Here is a 12,922-nt window from a genome sequence, read left to right on the forward strand (position 1 = left end):
AATTTAATCAATTTCTTTGCATTATTTTCCTTTTCTGTGACGCTATACATTTATATAATAGCTTTTGGAAACTCAGTGTAATAGATGTACAATGGTTTTAGTTGTATTACAGAAAATCCTTAGAAATTTGTAGCCTGGGGCAAGAAAGTGAGGTACTGAGACCAAATTAATAGTCTGGCTATGTATTCAACGATAAACCCCAAAATAAAAAGCAAAATGAACATATACCCTGTAGTAAGTAAATAAGTAAACATTAACTATTTATTTACTATTTACTTACTGCAGGGTATATTCTCATTTTATTTTTATCTTGGGTTTTGTCAGTTGAGTGACCACAGTGTGAGCGTGCTCCTACACAGTGCACGCATTCCAATTTATGCTCCTGCTCATTTCTTTGGTTTTGCTGTAGTTTCATGTGCTTTTGTGGCGCCCTGCTGCGCACTGGTGCCACAGAACCCAGAAGGGCGCATGGATGGACTTCTCCACAAGAGGCCCTCACACATTCACACACCTCCACCCTACCACCTCAGTCCAGCAGAGGGAGCCCTGATAGGGATATATATAGGGAGGGTGGAGCCAGGCAGCTGAGTTTAGTCTGTGAGTTTGGAGTGACTAGTCTAGAGTCAGAGAGCGTGCTGACGCTCAGGGAGCAGCGAAGAGGCAGCACTCTGGCTGCTGTGCTTAGGCAAGCCAAGGCCTACAGCACGAGGTGAAGCCTAGTGAGGGCCCTGAGTGTGGCCGAAGGCAAGAGGAGAAGGAAGACGTAGCGAGGGGGCAGAGGAGCATACCAGGCTCACCCCGAGATATATACCGGACACCGGGTCCGCGCCTACGGGGTCCCTTTATACCCAGTAGGGACCACCGGAACCCCTGAAGGACTACAGGTCCCAGGTTTACCAAACGCTGACTACAGTACCAGGGCTAGGAGTCACGGAGGCCCCAGCGTCCAGGGAGAGTGATCTCCAAGAGAAGGCCCTACCACCAGGTCAGCAGGTGCAAGAGAGAGACAGTAACCAAGCTAGGCCTAGCTCCAGGCAGGTCAGAAGCTTAGCAAGAGGAAGTAACGGATCAGGAGGCCCAACACCCGCTCACTGGGGAGAGTCCAAAAGTGCACCCTTCATCCGGAGTACCCTGGACCATGCCTGCATCGTCACCAGTAAAGGTACTGATGCTTACCCCCATGTGAGTGTTCGTCTTTCCTCCGGGACCGTCCTGCCGTCTCTCACCAGCATCCACCATCTACCCCTACACTGCCCTGAGGCCTGCTCCACCTGTGGGGAGCCGTCCTAACAAAGCTGCCCAAACACCTGCCTCAGAGGACTGTTGCAGCGCTGGTAATCCTTACCAGACACCACAGGTGGCGTCACGAACTTACTCTAAATCCCCTATAAATATCCCCTTTTTGTCGACCGCCCTGGGCCACGGACCGGTCCAGCCACCGTGATACCACCCCCAGCATCTACCGGCCCGGCACCGGGTACCCCACGGCCCAGGGGGCGCGTCACTTTGTACAGAGGCGTAGCTCCCCTTTTTAAGCTAAACATTTCATCTATATAGCTTCCTATGGGCAGATATCCGAACACAGGCTTGGGTCCTGCTCTACTCCCATCAATATTGAGGTCGGCTAACACAAGGTGAGGTTTTAATACTAGAAGACAGGATCGCTCCAATCAGGTACACGATGGCACGGTGGGATGGATTTTAAGTTTTTTTTTTATCAAAATAGTGCTAATAAACACTAGTTGGTGTTTCCTTTCCTTCTGCAGTTGTATTAGTATTTCATGACTAGGAAAAACGTTAATAATTCACCTAATTACTTTTGTCTTCTGAAGGTAGTTTTTTCTGATTTTATGTGACATATCTTCACCCTTCAGTGTTAATCCTCAGCTTCAGGGAGATGACATCTGTAAGGTATTTCTACAGCTTTGTAGCTTTCCTGGTTTACGCTATGGTCATCTTTTTCAATGCTATGGTCATTATGACAGTACTGATGCGCAAAACTTTACAGGAACCCATGTACATCTTTATCTCCATGCGGTGTCTTAATGGGATCTATGGCTCCACCACATTCTTGCCCTTTCTTGTATTCAATCTAATGAGCGATCTGAAGACCATCACTTATGTTGGCTGCTTGATGCAAGTGTTTTGTGTCCACACCTGCGGAAAATGAGATGACAATACTTACTGTTATGTCCTTTGACTGCTATGTGTGTAGCTGCAACCCTCTGAGATACAACAGTATAATGACTTTGGCCACTGTCTTCAAAATGGTTTTCTTGACTTGATTGTATACAATCATCCTGATTAGTATCCACCTGGCATTGACTGTTAGACTTCCGCTCTGTAATACCATAATATTGAATGTGTACTGTGATAACTGGTCAGTGGTCAGGCTCTCTTATGACGCGCCCCCTGGGCCATGTTGTTAGGGATACCCGGAGCCGGATCAGATGGGGGTTGTAGTCTCCGAGTGGCTGTGACCCGGTCCGTGCCCAGGGTGTCAAACTCAGTGTGCGGCAGTCCTGGTAGTTGTTGTTTCTGTGTCGACTACGCCACCCGTTGATTTGCGGTCAAAAGGCCGCCGCTGCAGGATGGTCCGCTGAGGCTGGTGGTGTGTGTGCAGCTGTGGTAGTATAACCCCCAACGGGAGGGGTATAGCCTCAGGGGGTCAGACGTGGAGGATGGTGGTTGTGAAGGTGCAGCAAGGAGACACAGAGGCATAAAATGCAGTTCCAGGGTTTTACTTACTGGTGTTGCTCGGGTCACTGTGTACAGCAGTGACCACCCAAGCCGTGCTGCGTCCACCAGGTGCGGGACTCGGTCAACTCCCGGGCAATTCCTGAGTATGGTCCTGAGCTCCTTTCTGACTCTCCCTTCTTCTGGCCGTTCCCACCAGGGATCCACCTCTGTCCAGCTCCCTCGGGCCTCTTAGTGGTTGAACCTTCTCTGGCTTCCCTGGCCCTACTCGTGGTGTGCCTTCCTGGTGGATTTGGTGAGGGTCGTGGCAGATCCTGCCCACGACCTCCGGTCCCTGGCTAAGGTGTGCTGTAGCCTCCGCCAGCTTGGGATCCGGTACCCTTTTGCCGACCCTTCACCCTTTTGTCCTTATTCTGGGATCTTGGGGTCCCCTCTCGTCCTGCGCCTCCGGGTCTCTCTTCCTTCTCCTCTGCTCTGCTTCTCAGGCTCTCAGACAGACTGTCTGACTGACTCACAGGCTGACTGACTGACTGACTGACTGACCCTGATCTGAGATGGTGCCCACCTTATATACTCCCTCTATGTGTGAGCTCAGGTGACCAGCACCCAATGAGCTCCTAGCTTTACCCAGGCTGCTCCCCCTATCTGCCCCTACACTACTGGGATGTTCCACCCCCCTCCCACTCCAGCCAGGGACAGACGCTGTCGTACCTGCACATATATCTGGTGGGAGTACCGTAGTTCTGTCCCCCGGAAATGGGATGTATGTAGTGCATGCAGCCTACTAGCTCAGTTCCACACTCCATCCTTACCCGGGAGTGGAATATCACACCTCTGGTTTGAGGTGCAATACCCCTGTAGCAGCCGAGTCCTCAGGGTGCTACACTTACATCGATATTACTATCAATAATGTCTATGGACTCTTCATCATCTCCACCTTTACAGGATTTATGCCAATGCTGATAGAATCGGAATGTAGGAGATTACAAAGGGTATAAAGTCCTCCAAAGTCTTCTTAGAGAAAGCTTTGCAGACTTGCACGCCAGGGGCGTACATAGGAATCATGGGGCCCCGTAGCAGAAGTTCTAATTGGGCCCCCCCCCCCCCTGAAAAAAAAATGTAAATAACTGTCGGGGTCACAGAAGAGCAGATCTCACAACTTTCCAGCCTTTATATAGTAATTTTCCACCTGCTGACGTCCTAGATCCCTCTTTCATTGCCCCATAATGTGTGATGTCATTAAAAGTGCCCCCCCCCAACACAGTATAATATCCCCATGGTGAATTCCTCCACTTGCGCAGTAAAATGACCCTACTGTACCCCACCTCAACTCCCAGGGCAAAGTATGCTGACCCCAACACAGTATGATCCCAGAACTGTGACCCCCTAGAGCTAGAGAGGATGGTAGGTAATAAGGGAGGGTGTCATACATAATACAAGATGAAACTATATAACTAAGGACGGCGTTATGCATAATAAGTGAGTACACTATATTCTAAGGGACTGTGCTATACATAATAAGTGAGTACACTATATACTAAGGGACTGTGCTATACATAATAAGTGAGTACACTATATACTAAGGGACTATGCTATACATAATAAGGCTACATTCCTGCATCTGTGTGCAGTGTCGGTGTGCTGCCCGCTTTTACAGACTCATTGAGCATGTCCTATTCTACTCCTCAAAATCAGATCAGAACAGGACATTCTCTGACTCTCTTAGATCTCATTCTCAGATCCGTGATTTTCATGGATGTGTGAATGGATCTATAAAACTCTACGAGTCCGTGGACCATCCGATAAAAAAATCTGGAAGCACACGGACATTTCACACAAATGTGAGAATGCAGAATAAGGGATTTTACAGATAACATCATCACTCCAAGTCACACAGTGCAGATACAGAGTAATATTTACATCCAGGCACTTACCGCTGACGTCTCATCTGATCAGAGCCGGTTTCTGCTGCTTCTTCTCCATCTGGTCAGACCTTCATGTCCACATCTCCCAGCCACGATTTGTCTTATGATGATCTCCAGCCTAGAAAATAACAAGGTCACATATATTGTATATATACATGTGTGACACCCCAAGGGTCTGGTTGCCACAGTGATAGAGATATTATGTCTGAGAGCAGGTGGGAGGTCCTTTGGTCAGGGATCCTGTGCATGCCACACCTCCTGCCCAGTCTTGGGAGGGGAAGAACTTCCCCTGTATAAACTCGGGGCTGAGGCAGGGTGAGTGAGACAAGGAGAGTGGAGAAGAGAAGCAGCATAGGAAACAGCAGAGTTACAAGGAGTCAGGGGCTGGCAGCTACAGAGCTCGCCCTGACTAAGAAGATTCTTTACCGGACCCGGAGTCCGAGGCTGTGGGGACTAACTCTTACCCAGCAGCAGAATCCGTCGGGCAGGGGATTTCAGGTCCTCTGGCCCAGAAGCCCGAAGGCACGGTCACACGCGTGGGACCAGCACCGCCATCGTGGAGCGGAAGCCATTAGAAGGCCCCGAGTCACCGGCCATACGGGTGAGCACCACACGGTACACTCAGGGACGTAGGCTACTTACATCAGCTTCTAGCAAGGTAGCCAGAAGAGTACAGTCAGTTTGGGAGGCCTACAACTACGCCTGGCCAGGGGAGATCCCATCTGCTCAAAGACTGACCAGGCCCCGTTTGCTAGCAAGTACTCCGGGAGGGTCTGTCGTTGTTACCAGTAAAGACCCTGAACTACACCGTACCGTCTCTGAGTGGTTCCTGCTACCCCCATCATCCACGTCGGCTGCCCTGAGGCCATACCCCTCCCGTTGGGGGTTATACTATCACGCTGCACAATCCTACCACCGGCCTCAGCGGTCTGCCCTGCAGCAGCAGCTTCCTGGCTGCACTCAACGGGTGGCGTAGTCATCAACTATTTACTACTAATAGACGGCCGTCTAGTTTGACTCCCTGGGCACGGACCGGGTCACCGCCACGAGATTACAACCCTCCACGGATCCGGCTCCGGGTAAGCTCCCGCGTGCGCACCGCAGCGCGACACAGGCCCAGGGGTGCGTCAACTTTGGCGTAGTCGGCAGGATTTCGTGCCCGCAACCACCGGGTACTGCGTGCCTGAAAAGCAAAGACTGTTCAAACTTACCAGTGGTGAAGGTTTCCCGCCATCCGGCGCCATCTTCTACCTTCTTCCCGCCATCCGCGAAGTTTTCCCGCCATCCGGCGCCATCTTCGACCTTCTTCCCGCCATCCGTGGAGTTTTCCCGCCATTGGACGCCATCTTGAGGACGCCGCGCGGGAAGAAGAGGGGCGTGGACTCCGAAAGCGCGCGAGAACTGAAGCCCCGCCTCACGTCCGGACGTTGCGTAAGGTCCTGGAAGGAGCCCAGCAGACGCCGACGTCACAGGAGCGCGACGGAAGGTCCTCAACCCTGACGATCCACTGCGGAGCCGCGGCCTACGGAAGAGGATCATCGCAAGGTAGGCCACGGTCCACTAGGGGGGAGGAAGATGTCGGATACGGAGGAGAGCTTCACTGCCTCAACCCCCGCCAGCGCTACCGCTGCTGCAGTTATGCCCTTCACCATGCCCTATATCCCGGGAGCAGCTTGGCTACCCCAGTACTCAGGGGAGTCACATACCCTGCATGACTTTAGAGAAAAGCTGGATAGCCTCTTCCAGGTGTACCCCCTCACAGAAGAGCAAAAAGTGAGCATCCTGGTGGCCCAACTAACCGGGGCAGCCAAAAGGGAAGTAAAATCCTGGCCACCTGGGAGGAAGACTGTCGCAGGGATACTAACCCGGCTGAAGGACACCTTTGATACCCGCACCTCAGCCGAGATTAAGCTTAGATTCTACGGGTGCAAGCAGCGAGCGCATGAGAGTATAAGGGACTATGCACTAAACCTACAAGAGGCCCTGAGGGCCATAAAGCAGACCGACCCTGATGGGGTGGGAAACGAGGACAGGCTGTTGACTGAACAATTTATAGAGGGTTTATATTGCAATGCCCACCGAACCCAGTTGCGGGCAATGGCCTTACAGGATCCCCATCTGGACTTTGCACAGTTCAAGGACAGAGCCATCCGGGTGCTCCGAGAACCGGCACCAGGTGGCGTTGTGACCCACAGACGCCCCACTACCACTTACTACCAGGAGGCGGCGCCCTTGTCAGCAGGGCCTGTGGGAGCTGATGCGCAGGCTTTGGACAATGACCCGGCTCCAGACCTACACCATCAGGTCCAAGAGCTAGCTAAGAGCGTTGCTGCGCTAACCCGAACTGTGCAGTCTTTACAGGTTTCCACCCCAGGGAAGATCCAGCTGGCATCCGGACCGGAGGACATCCCGTGGCGTCGACCAAGGAGGACCCCACCGGCCAGAGGAAGACCCAGTGACCGATACAGTGAGGACGGACGACCCATCTGCCGCCGCTGCAATCAACCCGGACATATGGCAAGGTACTGTTCTTTAAACGGGCACAACCTGGGGTAGAGGGCCAACCCCCAGGAAAAAGATCACCAGGCCCATCGAACTGGCGCGACAGATATGTGGGAGGACGTCCAGTCTTGCCTGTGGTACTGGATGGCATTCCCATGAGTGCCCTACTGGACACCGGGTCACAGGTCACCACCATCCCGTACGTGCTCTTCAAGCAGTACTGGAATGACTCGGATATTACCCGCTACCCCGACGACGACTTGAGTATCATCGCCAGCAATGGTCAGCCCGTGCCACAGATCGGATTTAAAGAGGTGACCATCAAAATTGGTAGAGTCGAACTGGCCGCACAGGGACTGATCATTGTAGATATCGATAAACATGAGAGTCACCCAAAAATAACTCTAGGAACTAATGTAATTGAAAATTGTCTTGCAGAGGTGATTTTCCTTTTACAGCAGGTTGCCAAGAATGCCAGCTCCGGCGAGCAGCGGGTGCTCCAGAAAGAGATCCGGGCACTGATGCAACGGCAACAAGTGGAACTCTCCGGCGGTGAGATTGGTAGCGTAAGAATGTGTGACCCTGTTCCTATTGCCATGCCCCCAAAAAGTGAAATGATGATTTGGTGCCGGGCAGCTATTGGTCTGAGAGGTAGAGATTACCAGGCAATGGTAGAACCAGTTTACTCAGACAGTAGGCCCACCATTTTGACAGCACGGGGGGTGGTCAATGTACGCCATGGGAGGGTGCCCATTCGCATAATAAATATCGGGGAGAGGGAAGTGTACCTGCCCCGGTATGCCACGCTAGCCAAATTATATACCATTAATCAAAGTTCTATACAATCTGTGGAACCCTTGCCTCCATCTCACCCGGAGGAAGGTAACGGCTCTAAGAAAGACATGGAGGACTGGTGTCAGCAACTACATTTGGGTACTGACTCCACTCCCTCACATCAGAAACAAGGAGTCTATCGGGTGGTTCAAGAGTATGAGAGAGTGTTTAGTAAACACCCGTTAGACTTCGGGCGAGTCAAGGGGGTAGAACATCGCATCCCCACGGGAGATCATCCTCCCATAAAAGAGAGGTATCGACCCGTACCCCCTGCACATTACCAACACGCCAAGGGGATGCTTAGAGATATGAAGGAGGCTGGGGTAATCCGGGATAGTTGTAGCCCCTGGGCAGCCCCATTAGTTTTAGTCAAAAAGAAAGACAACACCATGAGGATGTGTGTAGATTACCGGAAAATCAACCGTATCACACACAAGGATGCGTACCCCTTACCAAGGATAGAGGAGTCATTGGCTGCTTTAAGATCTGCTAACTTCTTCTCTACCTTGGATCTCACTAGCGGGTACTGGCAGGTTCCTGTAGCAGAGGCGGACCGGGAGAAGACCGCATTCACCACCCCGATGGGACTTAGCGAGTTCACCTGCATGCCGTTCGGACTCTGCAACGCACCAGGAACCTTCCAACGCCTAATGGAGTGTTGTCTGGGCCACAGAAACTTCGAGACGGTCCTGTTGTACCTGGACGATGTCATCGTATATTCCAAGACGTATGAGGACCACCTGAAACACCTGGCGGAAGTGTTCGAGGCTCTGGCGAGTTACGGCCTAAAGGTGAAACCCTCCAAGTGTCACCTCCTGAAACCAAAGGTGCAGTACCTGGGACACGTGGTGAGCGCTGATGGAGTGGCTCCCGACCCCGATAAGATCACCGCAATTAAGGGATGGCCAAGCCCCTCCAGCGTAAAAGAAGTGCGGCAGTTCCTCGGGTTGGTAGGCTACTACCGAAGGTTTATTCCCGGTTTCACCAAAAAGGCAGCACCTATGCAGGACCTCCTGATAGGCCAGTCCCGGAAGGCCAAGAACCAGAAGCCGCCCTTCAAATGGGAAGAGCTGGAAGAAGAGTCCTTCCGCCAGCTGAAGATGGCCCTCACGGGGGACGAAATCCTGGCGTACCCGGATTATAGCCAGCCCTTTATCCTCTACACCGACGCCAGTAACATCGGGCTAGGAGCCGTACTGTCCCAGATCCAGCAGGGGAAGGAACGAGTAATCGCCTACGCCAGCCGAAAACTGCGACCCACCGAAAGGAACCCCGAGAATTACAGCTCATTTAAGTTAGAGTTCCTGGCCGTAGTATGGGCAATCACTGAGCGCTTTAAGCATTACCTCGCTTCTTCCCGGTTCAGCGTGTACACGGATAACAACCCGCTGACACACCTGGACACGGCAAGACTCGGTGCCCTGGAGCAGAGGTGGATGGCCCGTCTGTCCAACTACGAGTTCACAATTAAATACCGGGCAGGACGCTCCAATACCAACGCGGACGCCCTGTCCAGGATGCCCAACCTGCCGGACGGAGGAGAAGATCCGGAGGGACTGGAAGAAGTTGAACTCCCTGCGTTCCACCGTCATGGGACTATTCAGTATTCCCACCGGGTAAGGAGTAAGCAGGCTGCTACGTTGAACCCCTTACCCCACTACAACTGGGCGGAAACGCAAGACAGCGACCCTGCCGTCCGACTGGTGAAGGAGATGCTGACTCGGCCGGAGGCTCGCCTTGAACCAGACGCTCCGGAGGAAGCCAAACAACTATGGGCAGAGAAGAGTCGACTGTTCCTTTACAAAGGGAAGTTGTGCCGCAGAATGGTTAACTCCCGGACGCATGAATTACTCTGGCAAGTAGTGGTGCCACGAAGAGACGCAGCCATGGTGATGGAGGCATACCACGACGGAGCTGGACACTTTGGGTGGAAAAAGCTGGAGTTCCTGCTGCGCGAGCGGTTCCACTGGGTAGGCATGAGGGGAACCATCGAGAAGTGGTGCAGAGATTGTGGCCCGTGCAACCTGAGAAGGAAGGACCGAGCCAGCCAGAAGACTCCCCTGCAGTCCATCGTCACCCGGCAACCGTTGGAACTGGTAGCCTTGGATCATGTAAAACTGACCCCAAGCAGAAGTGGCTACGTCTACGCGTTAACCATCGTGGATCATTACTCCCGGTTCTTGGTTGTCGTCCCCGTCAAGGACTTAACGGCTCAAACACCAGCTAGAGCCTTCCAGCAGCACTTCTGCCGTCCACACGGGTACCCGGACCAAGTGCTGACGGACCAGGGACCTGCCTTTGAAGCGGAGGTCTTTCAGGAATTCTGCAATCTGTATGGCTGCCGGAAGATAAGGACAACACCCTACCATCCGCAGACTAATGGACTTTGTGAAAAAATGAACCAGGTGGTAATGGATCTTCTAAAAACGTTGCCCCTGGAAGAACGCAGTCTGTGGCCTGAAAAGTTGCCCGATCTGGTGGACCTATACAACCACATCCCGGTAGGTTCCACCAACTGTACCCCGGCTTACCTAATGAGGGCAAGACCTGGTAAGTTACCTGTTGACCTGGAAATGGGAGTCCTGACCCCCGAGGACACTTCACCAGAAACAGACTGGGACACAGAGAGGCAGCAGCAGTACCGGAGAGTACAGGAGAGCGTGGAGCGAAGTCTCTGTCAGGCTAGGGAAAGACAAGAGAAAACTTACAACCAGTATGCTCCCGCTGTTCCCCTGGTACCCGGAGAGCAGGTCTTGAAGAGGAAGAGACGGCTCCACAAGTTGGACGACCAGTGGGAGAAGGACCCGTACACCGTACTGCCCTCAAGCCACGAGAACCCGAAGGTCTGTACCATCAGTAAAGACGGAGGGGAAACCACAGCCATTGTATCCCGGGACCACCTGAAGAAGTGTCCCGAACAACTGAGGAACCCTGAAGAGGAACAAGAAGACCATCGACCCGTGGAAGAAAGGGAAGATATGGTTAGTACCGTGCTCAGGGACTTTCCTCAGTCTTGGACTCAAGTCAATGGTGCAGTTGTGGTACCCGTACTCACCTTCCTCCAACCATCATCCCAAGAACCTACGGAGCAACGGGTAGAGCTGGAAGAACAGCCGGTCCAGGAGGCAGAAGACTCCACACAAGCAGAACAGGAGAATCAACCCTCTGCTTATAGTGAGCCTGCCGTACCCCTAGTGAGACAAAGAGCCGGTAGACAGCTGCCCAGTTTACCCTTGACAGCTCCTACACCCTGTAGTTCAGGGCCAGACAGTCAGCTCCGTAGGTCCACTCGGGCCACTAGAGGCCAGTTACCCGCACGCTGGAGAATTTAAAGTGTATAAATTGTTTTATTTATGTTTTTCTGTGTCTTGTTGCTTGTGTATAATTTTGTGTTTCTAGTTATTTTTAGGAAACCTTGGTGGATTTACCGGGAATCCTTGTATATAGTTGGAGCGTAACCCAGGATGGACTAGAGACTGTTAAGGACTCGGGGTAGGACAGACCCCTACCTGGTTACGTCTCCCTGTGTTGGTGAAATGGACACCTTTGCTTTTCTTCAAAGACTGCATCCGGTTGCGGACACGCCGTAACCATCTTATGTGTTTTTCTTATAGTATTGTTATTGTTATACTTTGTTATGTTTTTCTAAATGTGTTTAGTCCCGGAGTACTAAATTTCACTAGGGGGGAATGTGACACCCCAGGGGTCTGGTTGCCACAGTGATAGAGATATTATGTCTGAGAGCAGGTGGGAGGTCCTTTGGTCAGGGATCCTGTGCATGCCACACCTCCTGCCCAGTCTTGGGAGGGGAAGAACTTCCCCTTTATAAACCCGGGGCTGAGGCAGGGTGAGTGAGACAAGGAGAGTGGAGAAGAGAAGCAGCATAGGAAACAGCAGAGTTACAAGGAGTCAGGGGCTGGCAGCTACAGAGCTCGCCCTGACTAAGAAGATTCTTTACCGGACCCGGAGTCCGAGGCTGTGGGGACTAACTCTTACCCAGCAGCAGAATCCGTCGGGCAGGGGATTTCAGGTCCTCTGGCCCAGAAGCCCGAAGGCACGGTCACACGCGTGGGACCAGCACCGCCATCGTGGAGCGGAAGCCATTAGAAGGCCCCGAGTCACCGGCCATACGGGTGAGCACCACACGGTACACTCAGGGACGTAGGCTACTTACATCAGCTTCTAGCAAGGTAGCCAGAAGAGTACAGTCAGTTTGGGAGGCCTACAACTACGCCTGGCCAGGGGAGATCCCATCTGCTCAAAGACTGACCAGGCCCCGTTTGCTAGCAAGTACTCCGGGAGGGTCTGTCGTTGTTACCAGTAAAGACCCTGAACTACACCGTACCGTCTCTGAGTGGTTCCTGCTACCCCCATCATCCACGTCGGCTGCCCTGAGGCCATACCCCTCCCGTTGGGGGTTATACTATCACGCTGCACAATCCTACCACCGGCCTCAGCGGTCTGCCCTGCAGCAGCAGCTTCCTGGCTGCACTCAACGGGTGGCGTAGTCATCAACTATTTACTACTAATAGACGGCCGTCTAGTTTGACTCCCTGGGCACGGACCGGGTCACCGCCACGAGATTACAACCCTCCACGGATCCGGCTCCGGGTAAGCTCCCGCGTGCGCACCGCAGCGCGACACAGGCCCAGGGGTGCGTCACATGTCTCCCCCACACTGCGCCCCTAAATACAGATATGTACCCCCCATTAATATACTATTAGCCACTTAGTAATCAAAATATAAAGTGATAAGCAGCACTGTGCCCCCCATTAACTATAATCTCCACCAGCCAATAATATAAATTATTCAGTCTCTGTGACTCCCAAATCAACTGTAAGGCTATGTGCACATGGAAAATATACAAGGCTTTACAGTACAAAGTGAAACCCCCATCATTGTTCTCTCTCAGCACCTCCATCATTGCTCTCTCCCAGCACCTCCATCATTGCTCTCTCCCAGCA

At 52.5% G+C, this 12,922-nt stretch overlaps 1 pseudogene; it reads left to right on the forward strand.

The window, feature by feature from the left end:
• Positions 1-1,897: 1,897 nt before the first annotated feature.
• On the forward strand, positions 1,898-3,695 carry LOC141242881 (olfactory receptor 52D1-like; annotated as a pseudogene).
• The last annotated feature ends 9,227 nt before the right edge of the window (positions 3,696-12,922 follow it).

This window comes from Phyllobates terribilis, unplaced genomic scaffold (assembly GCF_046119375.1).
Source record: "Phyllobates terribilis strain yellow unplaced genomic scaffold, ASM4611937v1 Scaffold_2__4_contigs__length_985480577, whole genome shotgun sequence".
NCBI lineage: Eukaryota > Metazoa > Chordata > Amphibia > Anura > Dendrobatidae > Phyllobates > Phyllobates terribilis.